At 28.3% G+C, this 17227-nt stretch overlaps 4 non-coding genes across 4 annotated transcripts; 2 read left to right on the top strand and 2 right to left on the bottom strand.

Annotated features, from left to right (window-relative positions):
• Positions 1–12173: 12173 nt before the first annotated feature.
• On the bottom strand, positions 12174–12247 carry TRNAT-AGU (transfer RNA threonine (anticodon AGU)). Its single transcript has one exon. It is a non-coding gene; the product is annotated as a tRNA-Thr (tRNA).
• Positions 12248–12712: 465 nt separating this feature from the next.
• TRNAM-CAU (transfer RNA methionine (anticodon CAU)) lies at positions 12713–12784 on the top strand. The gene has a single exon. It is a non-coding gene; the product is annotated as a tRNA-Met (tRNA).
• Positions 12785–15909: 3125 nt separating this feature from the next.
• Positions 15910–15982, bottom strand: TRNAK-UUU (transfer RNA lysine (anticodon UUU)). The gene has a single exon. It is a non-coding gene; the product is annotated as a tRNA-Lys (tRNA).
• An 881-nt stretch (positions 15983–16863) lies between these two features.
• On the top strand, positions 16864–16936 carry TRNAR-ACG (transfer RNA arginine (anticodon ACG)). Its single transcript has one exon. It is a non-coding gene; the product is annotated as a tRNA-Arg (tRNA).
• Positions 16937–17227: the final 291 nt, after the last annotated feature.

Here is a 17227-nt window from a genome sequence, read left to right as displayed (position 1 = left end):
CCCACGGACAATGCGACGGATTTAAGGTTATGTCAAGGTACGTCTCTTGTGAATATCAATTGATTGTTAGGTTTTCTCTTTTGAAATTACATTATGACGCATTCACATACATTATTAATACAAATACATTTTCCATGGCGAGACGATGAGGCAATCACAAGCACTTCCACTGGTTCAAGAGGTCCACGAGGGGAAAATGCACAATATTACCGTTATTACAGAGCACGGAAGTGAGCGGAGCAGGAAAAAGAGTGATTGAATAGAACTAGTGATCCTTCTACGACTGCTGATTCTTCTACAATTAACGTCGCAGGTTACGAAGCTTAACTTCTTCCTCGCGAAGGGACTCCACGCACTATTTTTTATTTTTTTTCTGGATTGTGTTCAAAATTACAAGGCTACGAAGTTGAACATTGGTAATCGTGAACCCAAAAATTGGGTTGACTGTTCAACGACGGTTATAAAATATAAAATAAAACAATTTAAAACAAAAGGCATTGAAAGAACAAAAATATAACCAAAAAATCAATATGGTGAGAGAAGAGGGCTCTATCAATCTCTGAATCCATCAATAACTATTAAAAAATTACGAATAAAACGCATAACTCTGTCTAAATAAAAGAAAGTTCATGAAAAAAAATTTCTAAGACCTTTCAGCATTCTCACAAAAAGCAAATATTTTCTTTTATGAAACATCTTCATCTGAAGAGCCTCAATATAAATTCCTTCCCATTTAGCGAATTCTTTAAGTATAATAATGCATGGTCCACCACGTCCCCATTATCTTTTATCCAACGTTGTGTATTAAACTTGGCCCTCCATTTATGCATTGAATGGTCTTGAATAGATTGGTGACCACTTCATTTTACTCTTCAAGAAGTGTATTAAAAGCAGCACACCCTCCCGTGCAATGTTTTCTTTTTCCTTTCGGCGAACAAGCATTCCTCTGTACCACAACAAAAAGGAATTCATATTTTTCTCCTCTAAATTTGCCAGCTGTCACAAAAGAAACACTCCACGGTGCATCCTCAATTTTTTTACTTTATTTTCCCGCTCTTATGTGTACAATTTTTTTTTCTAAGTTCGTCACAAACGTGTGGTACAGCTAGGCGGGAGGCTGGTATCTACATTATTTCCGTCACAAAACGACTTTTTGGTCCGAATTCTGGACTCCCGACTGAGTCGCAGCCATCTCCATAACCGATCTTGGTCCACCCCCTTGGAGATGGAAGGGGGTGGAATTTTATTTGTTCCCCCCTTCAATTTCCATCTAGTGAGCCGGCTTCATACTCATAACAATAACTCTACATGGAACAATACTCTGCCTCCCAGACATGATATAAGTTTTTGAGAGAATTCATGCTGGGTCTTTTCCCACCAATCTTCCACTGGTAACAGTTCCTCATGCTGTAACAGTTCGCATCAATCCCGGAAAGTGACACCGAATATAGAGCTGAATTTTTTAGAGTGAAAACACGAGTCGGCATGAGCTCGTGATGATGGATCGGAACTATCGTGAAAATCTACCTCTTGAACCTATCTTTTGAGTAAACAGGAAAATCAACGAGAAAACAATGTAAACGGATGAGTATCAGTTGTTTATCAATTGCGTATCAATAATGCTCAGGTTCAAACACGTGTATTAAATTTTTTTTCCTTCAAAAAATTTACTCGATTTCTATAAAAGCGTTTACGAAATAATAATAATAATTATAATAATGAATAAAAAAAAGTAATGAAAAAATAAACATTCTTATTTTTTATAAAAGGCAATAATAGTGCAATTAAAGAAAGCGAACTACTAGATAAGCTAGAAATTTCGTAATATAAGAAAAGACAACTTATTATTATTATTTGTTAATTTTTTTACTTATTTTTTTATTTATTTTTCGTCGATTGATTTCTTACACTGAGGAGCAAGTTTTTTGTTGTAATTATACAAATACTTGATCGTGTCTAATTCGGTTGTGGCAGTTTTAAATCTGAAATTAGTTTTGTTCCCAAAGTTACAGATTTTTTTAAAAACGACCTTTTGAGGCTACTTTTTGTCAAAATGTGCAAGTTTAAAAATGTCATCTATAACAGAGGGTCGCATAACTATTGCTACAAACTTTNGCTTTAATAACTACTAGATAAGCTAGAAATTTCGTAATATAAGAAAAGACAACTTATTATTATTATTTGTTAATTTTTTTACTTATTTTTTTACTTATTTTTCGTCGATTGATTTCTTACACTGAGGAGCAAATTTTTTGTTGTAATTATACAAATACTTCATCGTGTCTAATTCGGTTGTGGCGGTTTTAAATCTGAAATTAGTTTTGTTCCCAAAGTTACAGATTTTTTTTAAAAACGACCTTTTTAGGCTACTTTTTGTCAAAATGTGCAAGTTTAAAAATGTCATCTATAACAGAGGGTCGCATAACTATTGCTACAAACTTTCAGACGAGTTAGGGTATGTCATCAGGATTAAAAGTATATAGATACTCCTGCCCGGAAACGCCGTCACACGCGTCTAGGGGTGCTCAACCTATATCGCCTTTTCAAAAGCACACTAAGAAACATCGGTCATTATTCGGAATCGACCCTAGCGGCATATGACTACGTTTCCGGTCATGTGTTCCTATGAACTTTCAATATTGGTCGTGTGTCGTAACTCACCTAGAAGGTTGTCGCAACATTTATGCGATTCCCCATTAAAAACAGCGTTTTTAAACTAGTACATTTCGACAAAAAATGGTACTCTTAAAAAAAATCTTTAGCCTAGGGACCGGACTGATTGCAGACTTGAAATCAGCGATACAAAAGTATCTAAGATCTGTTTACGAATCTCAAGCAACACTATCAAATATTCCTAAGTAAAAAAATATTTCTACTCAAAAATCGTTCCCCGGTGTTATTATTCAATTTGCATACATTTGAGTAGTTTAGAATACCACATTTGACAATGTTTCCAGCTCTTATTATCTATCAAGTCTTTTCCATTTATTCCTAAAAAAAGAAAAAAAAAGAAAAAGGAAAAGTTACTCTTGACTTATTTGTACGGTTAGTGAAAAATAAAGAAATAAGATATTGTTTAGCGTTTTGATACAATTGACTGAAATGTTTCTTACTTAAACTGATAAAGACTATCAAAAATCAGATTTTTTAACATGAAAATAATGCGATATCTTAAACATAAAAATACGTGCAATAATTTCTCAAGATATCCAAAACCCCAGTTCATAAAAAAAATTTTTATTGACAATGGCGTTAAATTACAGGTTTATTTTTATCAATTAATGCCATATTATTCTGTGATATACTACTTAGTGACAAAGCTTATACTAATAATGAACTTAGCATTTTCTTTTGTATTTATTTATTAAAGAAATTAAAGTAGTAATACAATCCAGTAGTCGTTTCTCATAAGATATATAAATATTGATATCATTCATCTTGGATGATATAAACCATCATAGGCATGATCATAAAGGTTTTAGAGAAATAAGATAACTGCTAACTGTAATAATTTCAAGTTTTTAAATTTCAAATCCTATTCTTTTGTATTATGATTTTTTTTTTGGCTCGTAACTCCTAAGTCAGCCAGTGTCCATGTATGAAATCGGTTTATAAGAGAAAAACACATAATATAAAAATTATCAATTTTAACCACAACACATTAATTATTGGTTATTTCGTTTTTTCTAAGGACTACAAATACGAACGCCCACTCTGGATTTTATATAAATGTCTACATGTTTTATGTCGCATTCAATAATAATGTCTTTTGTAAGAAATCTTTTTAAAACTATATTGTGTTAAGAACTCTTTAAAACTCGATCAATAATACTATTTCTTTTTGAACTTTACGTAAATTTATAGTAGTACATATTGTACTATGGTGAGTTTTTTCCCCTTCTTTCTATCACAACCTCTTCTTTCGCTCCACTTGTTTTGAGGCTTTCTAGTGCTTCAAAATTCATGGGGATATTCGAGTACTTTTTTAAAAAAATCTCCTGATACAGATGGGGGAGATGAATCTGTTAAAAACTTGAACTTTGATTGTAAAGATATACAATAACGGGTTTTTATAAAGATGAGCGGAGAGATCTGTTGAATTGTGATCTCTTTGATTTCTGAACTTTATATTCTTAGAAATGTTTAAAGTAGCTATGAAAATACTAAACCTCTAAAAACCCAAAATATTTTAAACGTAAAAAAAGTGTTCTCAGTTTTCTTAGTCGGCATTAAAGTTAGCTTTCGAGGTAATGGAATAAAAAAAACTAAAAAACTAAATGAAAAAGTTAAGCGATGAGAACAGCACTATAAGATTCCTTCAAAAGAATAAAAATATACTCGGCAAAGAGGGTATAATCAAGCTTCAAGCATATTTCTTATTTTTATCGGTAAAAATAAGCTTTTTTATTCAACAAAATTAGTCAAATTTTCACAAATGTAAGTATTAGACCTTTCTGTATAAAAACTTCTGATAAGCGAATATCAGTACAAGCTTATAAATAATATTTCTGTCATTCTAGCATTTCTTTGGTCCGCTCTGGACTGATCTTTTAGGCACGGTTCCCAGTAGATCACCGAAGTCAAGCATTAGCAGCAGCGGCCAGTGTGCGGGTGGGTGAATACTTTGATTAACCTGCAAAAAGACCAAGAGTATGCGGCAACTGTCCTGATTAACATATTTCGCTTTTGAAACATATTTTATACAAAATAATATTGTAATTTTCAAACAAATTAGTCAAGAAGTTTCAGAGACTAAAGATAAATGTCGCATATAAAACTAAAAAGTTCATTACATGAAAAAAAATATGTACATATTTTGTTGAAATTAAATAATTTTTAGCCATAGAGTAATTTTCGCATAAAACTGCGGATATATTTCATCAATATATTTCCTTTATCCTTTGATAAATATATTTCCTTTGTATATTTCAATTAAATAGAATAATTATTTTTAAATGTTTTTTTCTAGTTCTTTCAGCGTTTGTCCTCGAGCAATCTATACAACTCTACAAGTCATTTCTCAGCTTGCATTTTAACTAAATAAGTATATGCAAATTAAACATTAATAATAAATTCTCTTTGTAACTGTTAAAAGCATATTTCCTTTTTTTTTATCCTTTCTCATTAAATAAAAAGCACAGTGAATACTATTAAAAATACAAAAACGCAATTAAATTATTTAGAAAATTAATGTCATGGATAGTTCGTTTTCAAATGTAAATGGTAAATATCTGTTAAAATATGCATGTTTCTTTCTTATTTCATTACACAAACAAGACGGAAGTAAGTATAGAGTAAATTAGAATGTATTTGCTCATAAATTTATGCAGCTGCGTGATACGTTATTCATTTAAAAACTAAGAATTTAAATATACAAGAGAGGTAGGGCACAGGTCACAGCTAATTGCTTTGCTATACTTATTTCCGGTTGTAAAATAAAACTCCTGAAGTATTAAACAGCATGTGTTTCCGTTCTTGTGAATGACATATATTCTATAATTGTATAAAATGATATTATTTCTCACCTCTGTTAAAAACAAGGAAACAAGTACTAAGTACTAATTAGAAAAAATAATAGTAATAAAATAACATGATTTGTTAGTATGTCCTTTCGAACACATATGTCTGGAGATTATAGTATTATGTCCTATTATTAAGTAAAAATTCATAAATATTTTAAAATTTTTGGTGTTGAGGCTTACTTAATACATTTTTCAGTGCAGAACTGTTGTTATCGTGCAAAAAGTTACATAAATTTGACAAAATTACAATTGTTTTAAAAAATCAATGGGAATGTCTTACTAAAAATGTGCTTGTTTTCATATTGATGGATATAAATTACCCTATATAACATTCTTTTGATGTTCCACAATAGTTAAAAATCAATGTTTATTAAATGTTTCAATTAATCATCAAAATTGCAACCAAATGCATTTTAAAATACATTTAAATTTAAAATATACTGCAATTAAATGCATTTTTAAAACAAGAGAAGGGGAAAAAAAAGAGAGAGAGAGGGAAAGAAAATAGGAGGGAAGAAAGGGAGAAAAAAAGTGGAAAAGAAAAACAACAACAACAACCTATATTTATCTAAAAAGGTATTTGTGATGCTTTAATAATTATTAGATATTTGTTTAATTACCACAAATTAATTACATTTTCAAAATACAAGGGTTTGAAGGAAAGAAAATAAAATAAAGAGATACCTAAAATACTTATAATAACATAATACATATTAAATTTTTAATTAATAAGGAAAACTAATTGCATTTTCCAAATAAAAGGAAAAAAGAATAAAGGAAAAAAAGATGACGAAGAAAAAAAAAAGAGAGATAGAGAGAAAGCAGGAAAAGGCAGTAGAAAGTAAATTTACGTTAAGCAATAAAAAACTCATTTTCAAGAAGAGGAAACATTTTTGTCATTAGTTGAAGAAGTTAAAATAGATATTTGGCGATTAAAAGAAGAAGTAGTATATTAAAATGAAGCCAACCCTCCAATTGCAGGTACCATTCTAATGGGCGGATCTAAAAGAAAGGATATAAATATTTTTTCGCGACCAATAAGGCGGAGTTAGGTTACACGGAATGCTTGAAATAAGAGGGAGGTCATATTGGGGATAATATGCCTAGATGAACACACCTTTCCACTTATTACCCCTGCTCACAGGGTAATGTCACGTGATCCGCATAATATTTTAATGTCACGTGATCAGCATTTTATTTTAACCCTTTGCGGTCCTATGGCGAAAACAGCCTTAAATTATAAAATTGTGGTTGTGGTACTTCGTCGGGCAGTGTCTGACATAGGACGCATTGTTAATTTGCTTCGTAAAATTATTCTTTTCATGATTTATTTCTGTTTTATTTAAAGCGTACCATATTGAAGAATAATTAAATCAGGAGAGCAAATAATTTTCTAAAAAAAATGGACTTCCAAGGGCTAAATCTATTTTTAACGTAATCTGTTCTGTGCACGGTTTCTATTAGATCACCGAAGTCAAGTATCACTGGCTGATGTTAGTTTGCTGGTGGGTGACCACTTTGATCAGCCAGCGAAGAAACCGAGAGTGCGAGGTATTGGTCCTCTTTAAACTGTCCAATCAAAAATTGCTCGACTTCAAGTGCAGATCGTTTGTCTACCAAAGCGGGAGGAACCATCCTCTCTGTAGACAATCAAAATTGCGATGGCATGTACGGATATTTCCCCAGACCGTCGCCAATAGCCCATTGTGCAGCTCTGAAACGACGTAAATAAATTACTATTATTGTTTTTAATTTAGTTGTTTTCATAACTGAACGATATTTTTTTTTAAATAAATAAGTTTACATTATTTTATTCGTCTGATTCCACAGGTGAATAAAAAGGCCTGTGCAGTATGCTTAGAGAGTGATAAACTATAAAAAAATTTTGACAATCAAGAATCAGTTTCATTCATGAATTCCTTCAAGATGATTACATTCTAAATATTGAAAAATTTTTTAGTACATTATGTATTTTAAATTTGTATAATATTACAATAGAGTTTAATAACATGTAATAATTTTTTCTATATTTATGTTACCGCTAAATCTCTAAAGCTGTTACTCTGCACATCTAGCTGATCTGTAGTTTAACAAGGTTCATCCGCTAAAGTGTGGAATCAAGACTTTTCCCAATTTTCCTAGACAATGTGCATATCAATGGTTTCAGTGTTGTTAAAGTTTAAAAGTTATCAAACAATTTGCTGATCGCATTTATTGACTTTAATTCTTTATATATTGTATACTTGCCGATTCATCTGGTTTTCATTCATTTTTAATATGTAATGGCAAAATTTATCGAATCACATTTTACTCCACATTAAGTAAATATGGTATAAAATGATTTTTAATACCATTACATTTGAATAATTTAAACATATACACCATAGGCTTCACAGTGTTTTTAATTGTTGACTAAATTTTGACGAAACACTAACATAAAATCTCAATTTCATTGGCTTCTACAAACATAAAATATAATAAAAAGTGTAGAGTGTTGTGAAAAGTTTTCTTTTGGCTCAAGAATGTTAATATTTGGGAATACGAGGAATAATAATTTAAGTAAGCAATTAATTTTGTGCAGATAGTTACGGAATCATACTTACATGAAGCTTGCATTACTTATAGTTACAGAGTAATTGTATTATCTACTAAGTACTATTTGTACATATGGTCACGAAATCATACTTACATGGGACTTGTGATACTGATAGTTACGGAGTAATTGCTTTATCTACTAAGCACTATTTGTATAGATGGTTACGAAATCATACTTCCATGGAGCTTGCGATACTGATAGACACGGAGTAATTACATTATCTACTAAGTAGGGGAGAGTGGGGTCAATTGTAACAGGGTACGATTGTAACAGAGCAAAAATTTCGAGTGTCGGGTTCTAGATTTGGTTCCTAGGTGGCGCACAAGGTGTATTTAATAAATCTACATGTACACCCATGCTGGCAACCATTTTTATGTACTTTTGAAGAAGTTACATCACAAAAGATATTTTCACGCTACGTAAGTACTTTTTTTGGTATTAGAATGTTATATTGTAACAAAGTAATTTTGTTTAAACAAATAAAAATTATTAACCGAATATGTAAGTGGACACCTTAATTAACATTTAAAAAAAAAGAGATTAGTTTTGTTATTTAACTAGCATTGTTTTTGACAAATGAAGCTGAAATGGCGTCTTGGGGATAATTGTAACAATAAGTAAAGGGACGATTGTAACAGCTAAAAATAAATAATCTTATGTTTACAAACCATTACTTAACTCTTTAAGAACCACCAATAGTTTCCTATATCATTTATATTATGTTGCATGTGCATTATTTTATTTGTCACCTTTCACAGCATAAATTAAAATGTTTAACCCCTTAAAGTTAAAAGTTTAACCCTTTAGGTCTCTGCTTATTATTAATTTTACTCCTAAAATATCACTACTATTTTGATCAATTAAAAAATATATCACAACTGTGATAATATGTATAATTAACTGTGTTTTAGTTGAATTTATGAACTGTTACAATTGACCCCGTAAGTGGGGACAATAGTAACAAGTGCACAACTGTCAGAAATTGTTAATAACTAATATAATAACATTTAAAATAAGGTATATTATTTTCTAGTAGAGGATAGTCTACTTTACTCGTCTGTCAATTAATACTAATAATATATTGGATTTTTTGTTAGTTAAAAATAGTTAAGTAAAAACTGTTACAATTGACCCCACTCTCCCCTATTATTCGTAATATATTTGTAAGGTATTTGTCAAAAAGGAAGTCTGTGGTTGGAAAAACTACATTATTTTTGTAGTTAATTACAATTACAACTACTTTATTACAAATATAACAAATATAAACTACAACTATAACTTCTATTACGTTTTTCAAATGCAGTGACTACAAACAACTTTCGAGATGTAGTCCCTACTTCCCTTCTTTTTGGTGGAGAACTTAATTTAGATCAAAATAATTCTGAGTAAAAAATTGGCTCATGTAGATTTGTTAAGAAATATTTATTCATTTTTACATGTGCCAGTTTGTTTTCCTCAGTTATTTTTTTACGAATTTGTTCTTTTAATCTTCACTTTTTAAGCCTTCCCGACATCCGAATATTTTATCGAAGAAATGTTTAGATATTATAAAATGTTGGCAATTTTGTTAAATGCTTAATGCTCTTTATTACCTCTAAGAAATAAAGTATATCGAAAATAACTGAGAAGATATATCCCATTCAAGTGCACAGTGCGCCAAAATACAGGAGGTAGCTGCAATCTGGGAAATATGATCTCTGGAAAATCTGGCAATCATGCAATCTGGGAAAATTGATCCGGAGAGCGGCTTAAAATTTGGACCTCTTATTGTTAAATTTACTTTTTGCGTATTTCGCCATATCTCGAGAACTTTAAAAACGAATTGAAAAAAAAAATTCACACAATTATGAAATTCGTTTATCCAAAGATAATTCCATGCAAAAAATAAATTTTTATTTAATATATATAATTTTTAATTATTTTATTAAATAACAGTCGACAAAAATTTTGAGTTGTAAGGTATGCAATTTTTTATATCATTTTATTGTATGTAATTTTACATGATCAAATAAAAAAAATTGAAAAAGTGATAAATTAGCTATTATTCCTAATGGTTAGTTTAAGTATAAATAATATGCAATTTTTATGCATATTCTGACACAGAAGCATTATCATTGCGTCCATTGACAGAACTGCAAAGATTTGTACAAATCAGATTCGAAAAATCAGTTTCGTTTGAACCATGTTTCTTTACCTAATTTAAGTAAGAAGTAATTATCGGAAATCGCTACAAAAAATTGTTCTTTTTTTTATTTTTTTAAATTTTATTTTTGCGTATTTCACCATATCTCGAGAACTTTCAAAACGAATTGAAAAAATGTACACACAATTATGAAATTCGGTTATCCAAAGACAATTCCATGCAAAAAATAAATTTTATGTAATATTTATAATTTTTAATTATTTCATTAGATAACAGTCGAAAAAAATTTTGAGTTGTAAGGTGTGCAATTTTTTACATCATTTTAATGTATTTAATTTTACATGATAAAATAAAAAAATTAAGAAAAAGTGATAAATTAGCTATTATTCCTCGGTTAGTTAAAGTATAAGTAATATGCAAATTTTATGCATGTTCGGACACAGAAGCATTGTCATTGCATCTATTGACAGAACTGCAAAGATTTGTACAAATCAGATTTAAAAAATCAATTTCGCTTGAGCATGTTTCTTTACCTAACTTAAGTAAAAAGTAATTATCAGAAATCGCTACGAAATATTGTTCTTTTTTTAATTTTTTAATTGCACTACTCTCTAGACTACTGTTTAAATAAAAAAATAAAAAAAGTAGCGACTATAGTAGTTTCGCTACTTGTGTCGTGCTATTTCGAACCACTGGATAAACTGAAAGTGCATAGAATTTACAATGAAATAATTAAAATTATTGTTCAATCTATTCAGTATTGCACAAGAAAAGAAAATGATTGGAAAGGTCATCTTTTGCAATAAAAAACAATACATTTTATTCGTATTTTTTTATCGGACACTCATATTACAGTTTCTTCCTCATATCTTTTATGCATGATGCTCAATTTATGCGCGACATTTGGATATAAGAATTAATTTTTCAAAACTTTTCTTTAGTGTTTGAATTTTTTTTTTTAAAAATGGACATGTTTTAAGGAATCTACCAAACTCTATCTACCGAACACTTACAAAAAATAATGATTTAGACGAAAAATAAATTACTTTAATCCTTATGCTCATACTATAAAATAAATTTGTACGGTATTTGTCAGTTTTTTCATGGAAAAAAAATTAGGTTCTTCAAATAATACGGAGTTGAGTTTGCCTTAATGTTGCTTCAATAACTGACATGAGGAAAACATAGTTAATTCCTAATTTAATTAGTTCCAAGTTTGAATCAATAGTTAGTTAAATTGGTTAAAACAATGGAATGGTTCTTAGAAAATAATTATACAATCTACTTTTTAATGAGTGATTAGGATTTCGAAAAATTAAAAGAATTTTTCCTCAAATTTGAAAAGATAGATAAAAATTTTTGAAAAATCTATGAACTGAAAATCTGTCAGTGTTCAATCATTTATCATACTATATAATTTTTCTGCTTTGTTTTTTTCCACAAGCTTTGATGTGACTGACATCGTTTGCAATTTAATAATATTACATCGTAGCTCAAATATTCTGTTAAGAAAAAAAGAAAAAAAATTTAAGAAAAATTAATTCTAATCACATATGATATTTTGATTCTTAAGAGATAAATTTTATTAAGTTAGGAATAAAGATATAAGAGCTTTTTAAATTTCAATTTTATACAAAAAAAAATTAATTTCTTAAAACCATTTTATCTTATCCATTCAAAGCATTCTTCAATCAGCAAAAATAGTTCCTTCAGGTCCGGCGAGATTCGAATTCACGATCTCCTTTTTACAATAAATTTATTAGATTCACTATAAATTTTAGATTAAATTCATTGTAAAAAAATATTTCTTTACATGTTTTTAAATCTCTGACTTAGCTGTAACAGCTTCTCAATGAAGTAAAATAAAATAATCCCTTAGGCTTCTCAATGAAGTAAAATAAAATAATCCCTTAGGCACCGGCGAGATTCGAACTCACGATCTCCTGTTTACTAGACAGGCGCTTTAACCATCTAAGCCACGGCGCCGTGCCTCGTAAAAATAATACTATTCACTAAACAATCATATGGATGGACCTTGGCCAAAGAATACCTAATATCTTTGTTCGCCAAGGGATGGACATATTTCAAAACGTGGGCTTTGTGATATTTTAATCCGCACGCAAAATTTAATATTGCATCTTTGGCACTTCACTCATGTTAAAACTTATGCATGCAATATATATAAGCCCTAAGCAATCAAAATTATTTTATTTGTAATCATAAGACTTCTTTTTTTCAATGCACTTTCAAACATTATAATTCATATAATTATAATTAAAAAATTTCCAGAGAATATGGAAAAAAATAATGATAAATTTAGAATTTTAGACGACATTATTGAAAGAAACTGAAAACTGTTTTTGTATCAAACAAATACACATTTTAACGATCAATTATTCCGTTCGATTTGCTTAAACGAAACCTGAGTACATTTTACACCTTTCGCCTATAAGCAGAGTGGCGCAGTGGAAGCGTGCTGGGCCCATAACCCAGAGGTCCGTGGATCGAAACCACGCTCTGCTAGTTTTCATTTTTCGCACTAATTTAATGTTTCAAATGAGCGGGGAATTTATTTGAATGCTGTAATTCTTTTTAAATTGTATACACTTGATTCATTTGTTTTATTTGACAATTTATTTTGTTATTTTATTGAAAAGTGTGTGCTTAGATATTATATTAAAGTATACATGCATGTGATTATTTAGTAATGTTTATGTTTTTACTTACTTATTTTATAAATTCATTTTTTCGTACTTAAAAAAACATAATCTAAATTTTAATTAATTTTTAATTTTATCTTTCATATATCAATGTCTATTCATTTTTCCTTTTTATTTATTTCCAGTTTTTATTTTTTGTAGCAAAATGAATTGATAAAAGACGTAAATTTGCAATAATAAAATGATGGAATGAATTTTTTTTTTTAAAAAATAGTGTATGCCAGAGGACAGCACTCTTCCCGATATTTTTATTTATTTATTAATTCTTTTGTGTGCATTAATTAAAAAAATTTTGTATCTCTTATTCTTTTCGTTATCGTTATATAAGTTTTATTTACTAAGCATAAGCTGCAAGTATATAGAGCTCATAAAATAAGTTAAAAAATGTCGAGAAAACATTAAATATCAGTTGATGATAATCTTTTCCTTTTTATTTACAGATTTTTGACATTTTTGATATTTTTTTTAACGTAGATTGAAAAAAAAAGTAAGAATAAAATAGGTAAAGGAACTTTTTGAAATTTATGCATACATATTAAACTTTTGTTTTCCTCCTCTCATTATATGTCTTGTATTCAGCTTAAAATAAAATAAAATGCTAATTCGTAAATATATTTTAAATTCTGTTACCCTTATTGTTGTAGATATTTTATCTTAAAATTTAATTCAAATTTTATTTTTATTATTTTAAAAAAAACCTACACTTGATATATATTTTCTTCAAACTGTCACATTTTTCTTTCTAGAATTTGAACATCAGACCCCAATCATCTGGCATTTGAGTCAAAAGAATGGACCAACTATCTTTAAAACAAATTAAGTGATAAAATCGTTTTTTTTCTTCTACTAATTCATAAAAATTGCTGATCATCAAAATATTTCATGGAAAGTAATAATAAAAATATTCAATGAAAATAATATTTAATAATTATTTATTACTTTTCATTTTTAATTTAATATTGATCAAAAATTTTGTTACATCTGTATCTAAGGAAGTTTTGCATCTTCCAAACGATTTCAAATAAGGTAAGGCAAATTTTCAATGAAATCAGTTAAACGGTTTTTGGAAAAATGCTTAAAATAACGATTTGAAAAGAAAAGAAAAATATATATATGTTTGAAACTTTTTATAAATCATCTGATTAGTTCTAGAGTTACAGCGATAAATGCAAAATATAAAATTAATATTAATATTGAGGTATTAAATTTTTGACAACTCAACTGATAAATGCCATTATTGAAATCTAATTTTTTTGGCTTGCAGCATAGTGGCTTACAGCTTATTTTACCTCCATATTTTAAAGGTTATAAACCAAAATTTGAATTCGACGAGGAGAAAATGCGTTGGAAAAGTATTTATTTATTTATTTATTGGCTGACTCCGTAACTTAAAAAATATTGTCTCCGTACAAACAGTACAAATAAACTATTTAAAATGCGTAATACTATTTCTTTAAGATTGCTATTTTAAAATTCTGATCTCGTCTTTTTTTAATGTACTTCTGGTAATTTAGAACTTTTTTGTGTTTTAACAGTATAATATTATAGCTACCTTTTTTTTTTTATTATATAAATCTACAAACACTTGTTGCTTTTTAAGTTTTTTTTCTTGCGAAATCTAAATAACGTTTGCGAAATTATACTTAAAAGTACAATTTAAATAAGAATTATACATTTTTATAACGTTTTTATCTCTTAGTTATAACTGTTTGCTATAGGTAAAACATATTAATCATTTTCAAACATTTAAACCAGTTCACATCTTTATAAATGTTTGGTATTTTGTAAGGTGAAATAAATTTTTAACAGAAAAATAAACGTTATAAGAAGTAAATATTACGTCTAGCAAAATAAATAAATAAAATTACTGAAATATTTTTAAACAAATGTGAGGTTATTAAAAATGAAGATTAATTATTTATTTTAATTACTTAATTAAATTATTATACTTGACTACAAACATAAAAGAGTTATTAGAAAAATATAAAATAATAGTAAAAAAAAATCTACAATCGAAAAATTGCATATTACATTGCATTGCATTGATTACTTAATTTAAGTTCATGTGCTTCTGTTTAAAATACGTTTTTTCAATTTTTTACTAATAAAAAAAAAAAAAGTTATTAAATGACTTAAACAGAGCACGAAAAAGGAAAACACACGAAACCTTAGCATTCAATTTTAAGAGGACTCTTACATTAAATGATAATTTGAAAAAATAGATAGATAATAAAGTAAAAAATCAATCAGCCAATCAATAAAGTGAATAAAAATGTTTCAGCTTTTTGCTATTGTTTAAATTTGTAATAAAAATGGAAATATATTTATTAAACATTGTATTAAGTTTAACAGTAAAAAAATGCAAATTTTAAATTATCCAAATTTACATTTTCAATCATAAAACTTTTTATTTGAATATAAGCACTCTAATATCAAAATGATATACATTTCGATTTATTACATTTGTTACATAAATTACTTAAAATATTGCATTAAAATATTATTAAGGTATGAAGACTTTTGGGAAAATAAATAAATATATTTATATTTCTTATTAATTAAAAAATAATACTTAAAATTGAATGCAAACTTTTATTACTTAAAAAAAAAATCCTTAATTCTATGCTCTTTTAGGAAATGAAGCAATTTCTTTTTAGCTGTTTGAAACACAGTTTTCAAAGTGCAGTGAGTCATAATATAGTTTATGGTGGTATAAAATTTAATTTGGTGTGTGATTATAAAGCAAAATCTTGTTAGTAACTCTTTGAAAACAGATAATGTTAATTCTACAGTAAGAATTAAATATTTAGCTTCTGAAATCAATCTTAAAACGCAATCTCAAAGTATTATGAATATATTTATGCTAAGGAGTGAAAAAAAGATAAGAAACATACAGCTATCTTTATAAGAAGAGAGCAAAAAGAAATCCGCCCGAACAGGGACTCGAACCCTGGACCGTTAGGTTAAAAGCCTAACGCTCTACCGACTGAGCTATCCGGGCTCAGTCACACAATTCAGATTAGCCTAGAAATTTTATTTCTTATTAGCTTAAAGATTTTGCCTCTTTTTTGTATAGCTTTGAAGATGGTCAATATATAAGTAATGAATGTTTCATCTTATTATGCATGCTATGTACACACTAAAAATAATTAAGACAAGAAAACTTCTTGAGTATTTTTATCGTGATTATTTGTATAAACAAGCATACAGCATAGATCAAGATCTGGTCAGCAATACAGCATGGATACAGTAGTCGGTCAGCTTATGCATAAAGTTATGGTGGGAAAGATAACTTTATGCATAAAGTTATGGCGGGAAAGATAACTTTATGCATAAGCCAAAGCTAAACAGTGTTTCAGAAAAAATAAAAATATTGAGAACGGAATATTTTTATGACAGAATAAATGAACATTTTGAGAACAGAAATATTTTTTAAAAAAATAATTGAAAGGTAAAGCGCTGAGATTTTAAATCTTTGTATTAAGTTAGCTATAAATTTTCGCGGGACTTTGGTCATTTCACACAAAACCTCCAATTCAAACTTACGACTTTTTTATAACAGTTACATCAAATTAAAATACTTATTTCGAATTTGTGTTTTGTTACTTTTTTACTCTGACTGTTATCTAATTTTTATTTAAGAATATATCGTATGTTGTTTTGTATAATACATAATTAAATTGAAGTTGAAATAAATAATTATGAAAAAAAATGAAGTTCATTATATGATTTAAAAATAGTAGTTCATTATATGATTAATTAAATACTAAAACATTCTTCTTTATTATGACTTATACGAAAATAAATAAATCATAACAGCGAAATAAAAATGAAAATTTCAGGAAATCTCAAGCTATAAAAAGAATTACGAAAAGTTCACAAGGGCCTGTGGCGCAACGGATAACGCGCCTGACTACGGATCAGGAGATTCCAGGTTCGAATCCTGGCAGGCTCGTAGAGAATTTAAATTTTTTGATATGGAAAGTGTATCGAGGATATTTTTCTACAGATTAAAAATAATTTGTTTTCATTTAGTTGATAACTGAATTTTATTTTATTGTTTAAGTAGATTGTAAACAACTGCAGAGGCGGATTAGGTGAGTAAAAAACAATTATCCAGTAAACAGAGGGTGAATAAACAGGTCTAAACCTTCATTAAAAAATTACGTAATTAATATTTATGAATTGTTATACAAATTTTGTACTGAATTTTATATACATTTCCTAATGTCAATTTTCTGTAAAA

Source organism: Parasteatoda tepidariorum, chromosome 2, assembly GCF_043381705.1.
Source record: "Parasteatoda tepidariorum isolate YZ-2023 chromosome 2, CAS_Ptep_4.0, whole genome shotgun sequence".
Classification (NCBI taxonomy): Eukaryota; Metazoa; Arthropoda; class Arachnida; order Araneae; family Theridiidae; genus Parasteatoda; species Parasteatoda tepidariorum.
This window is presented reverse-complemented; position numbering and strand designations above follow the sequence as displayed.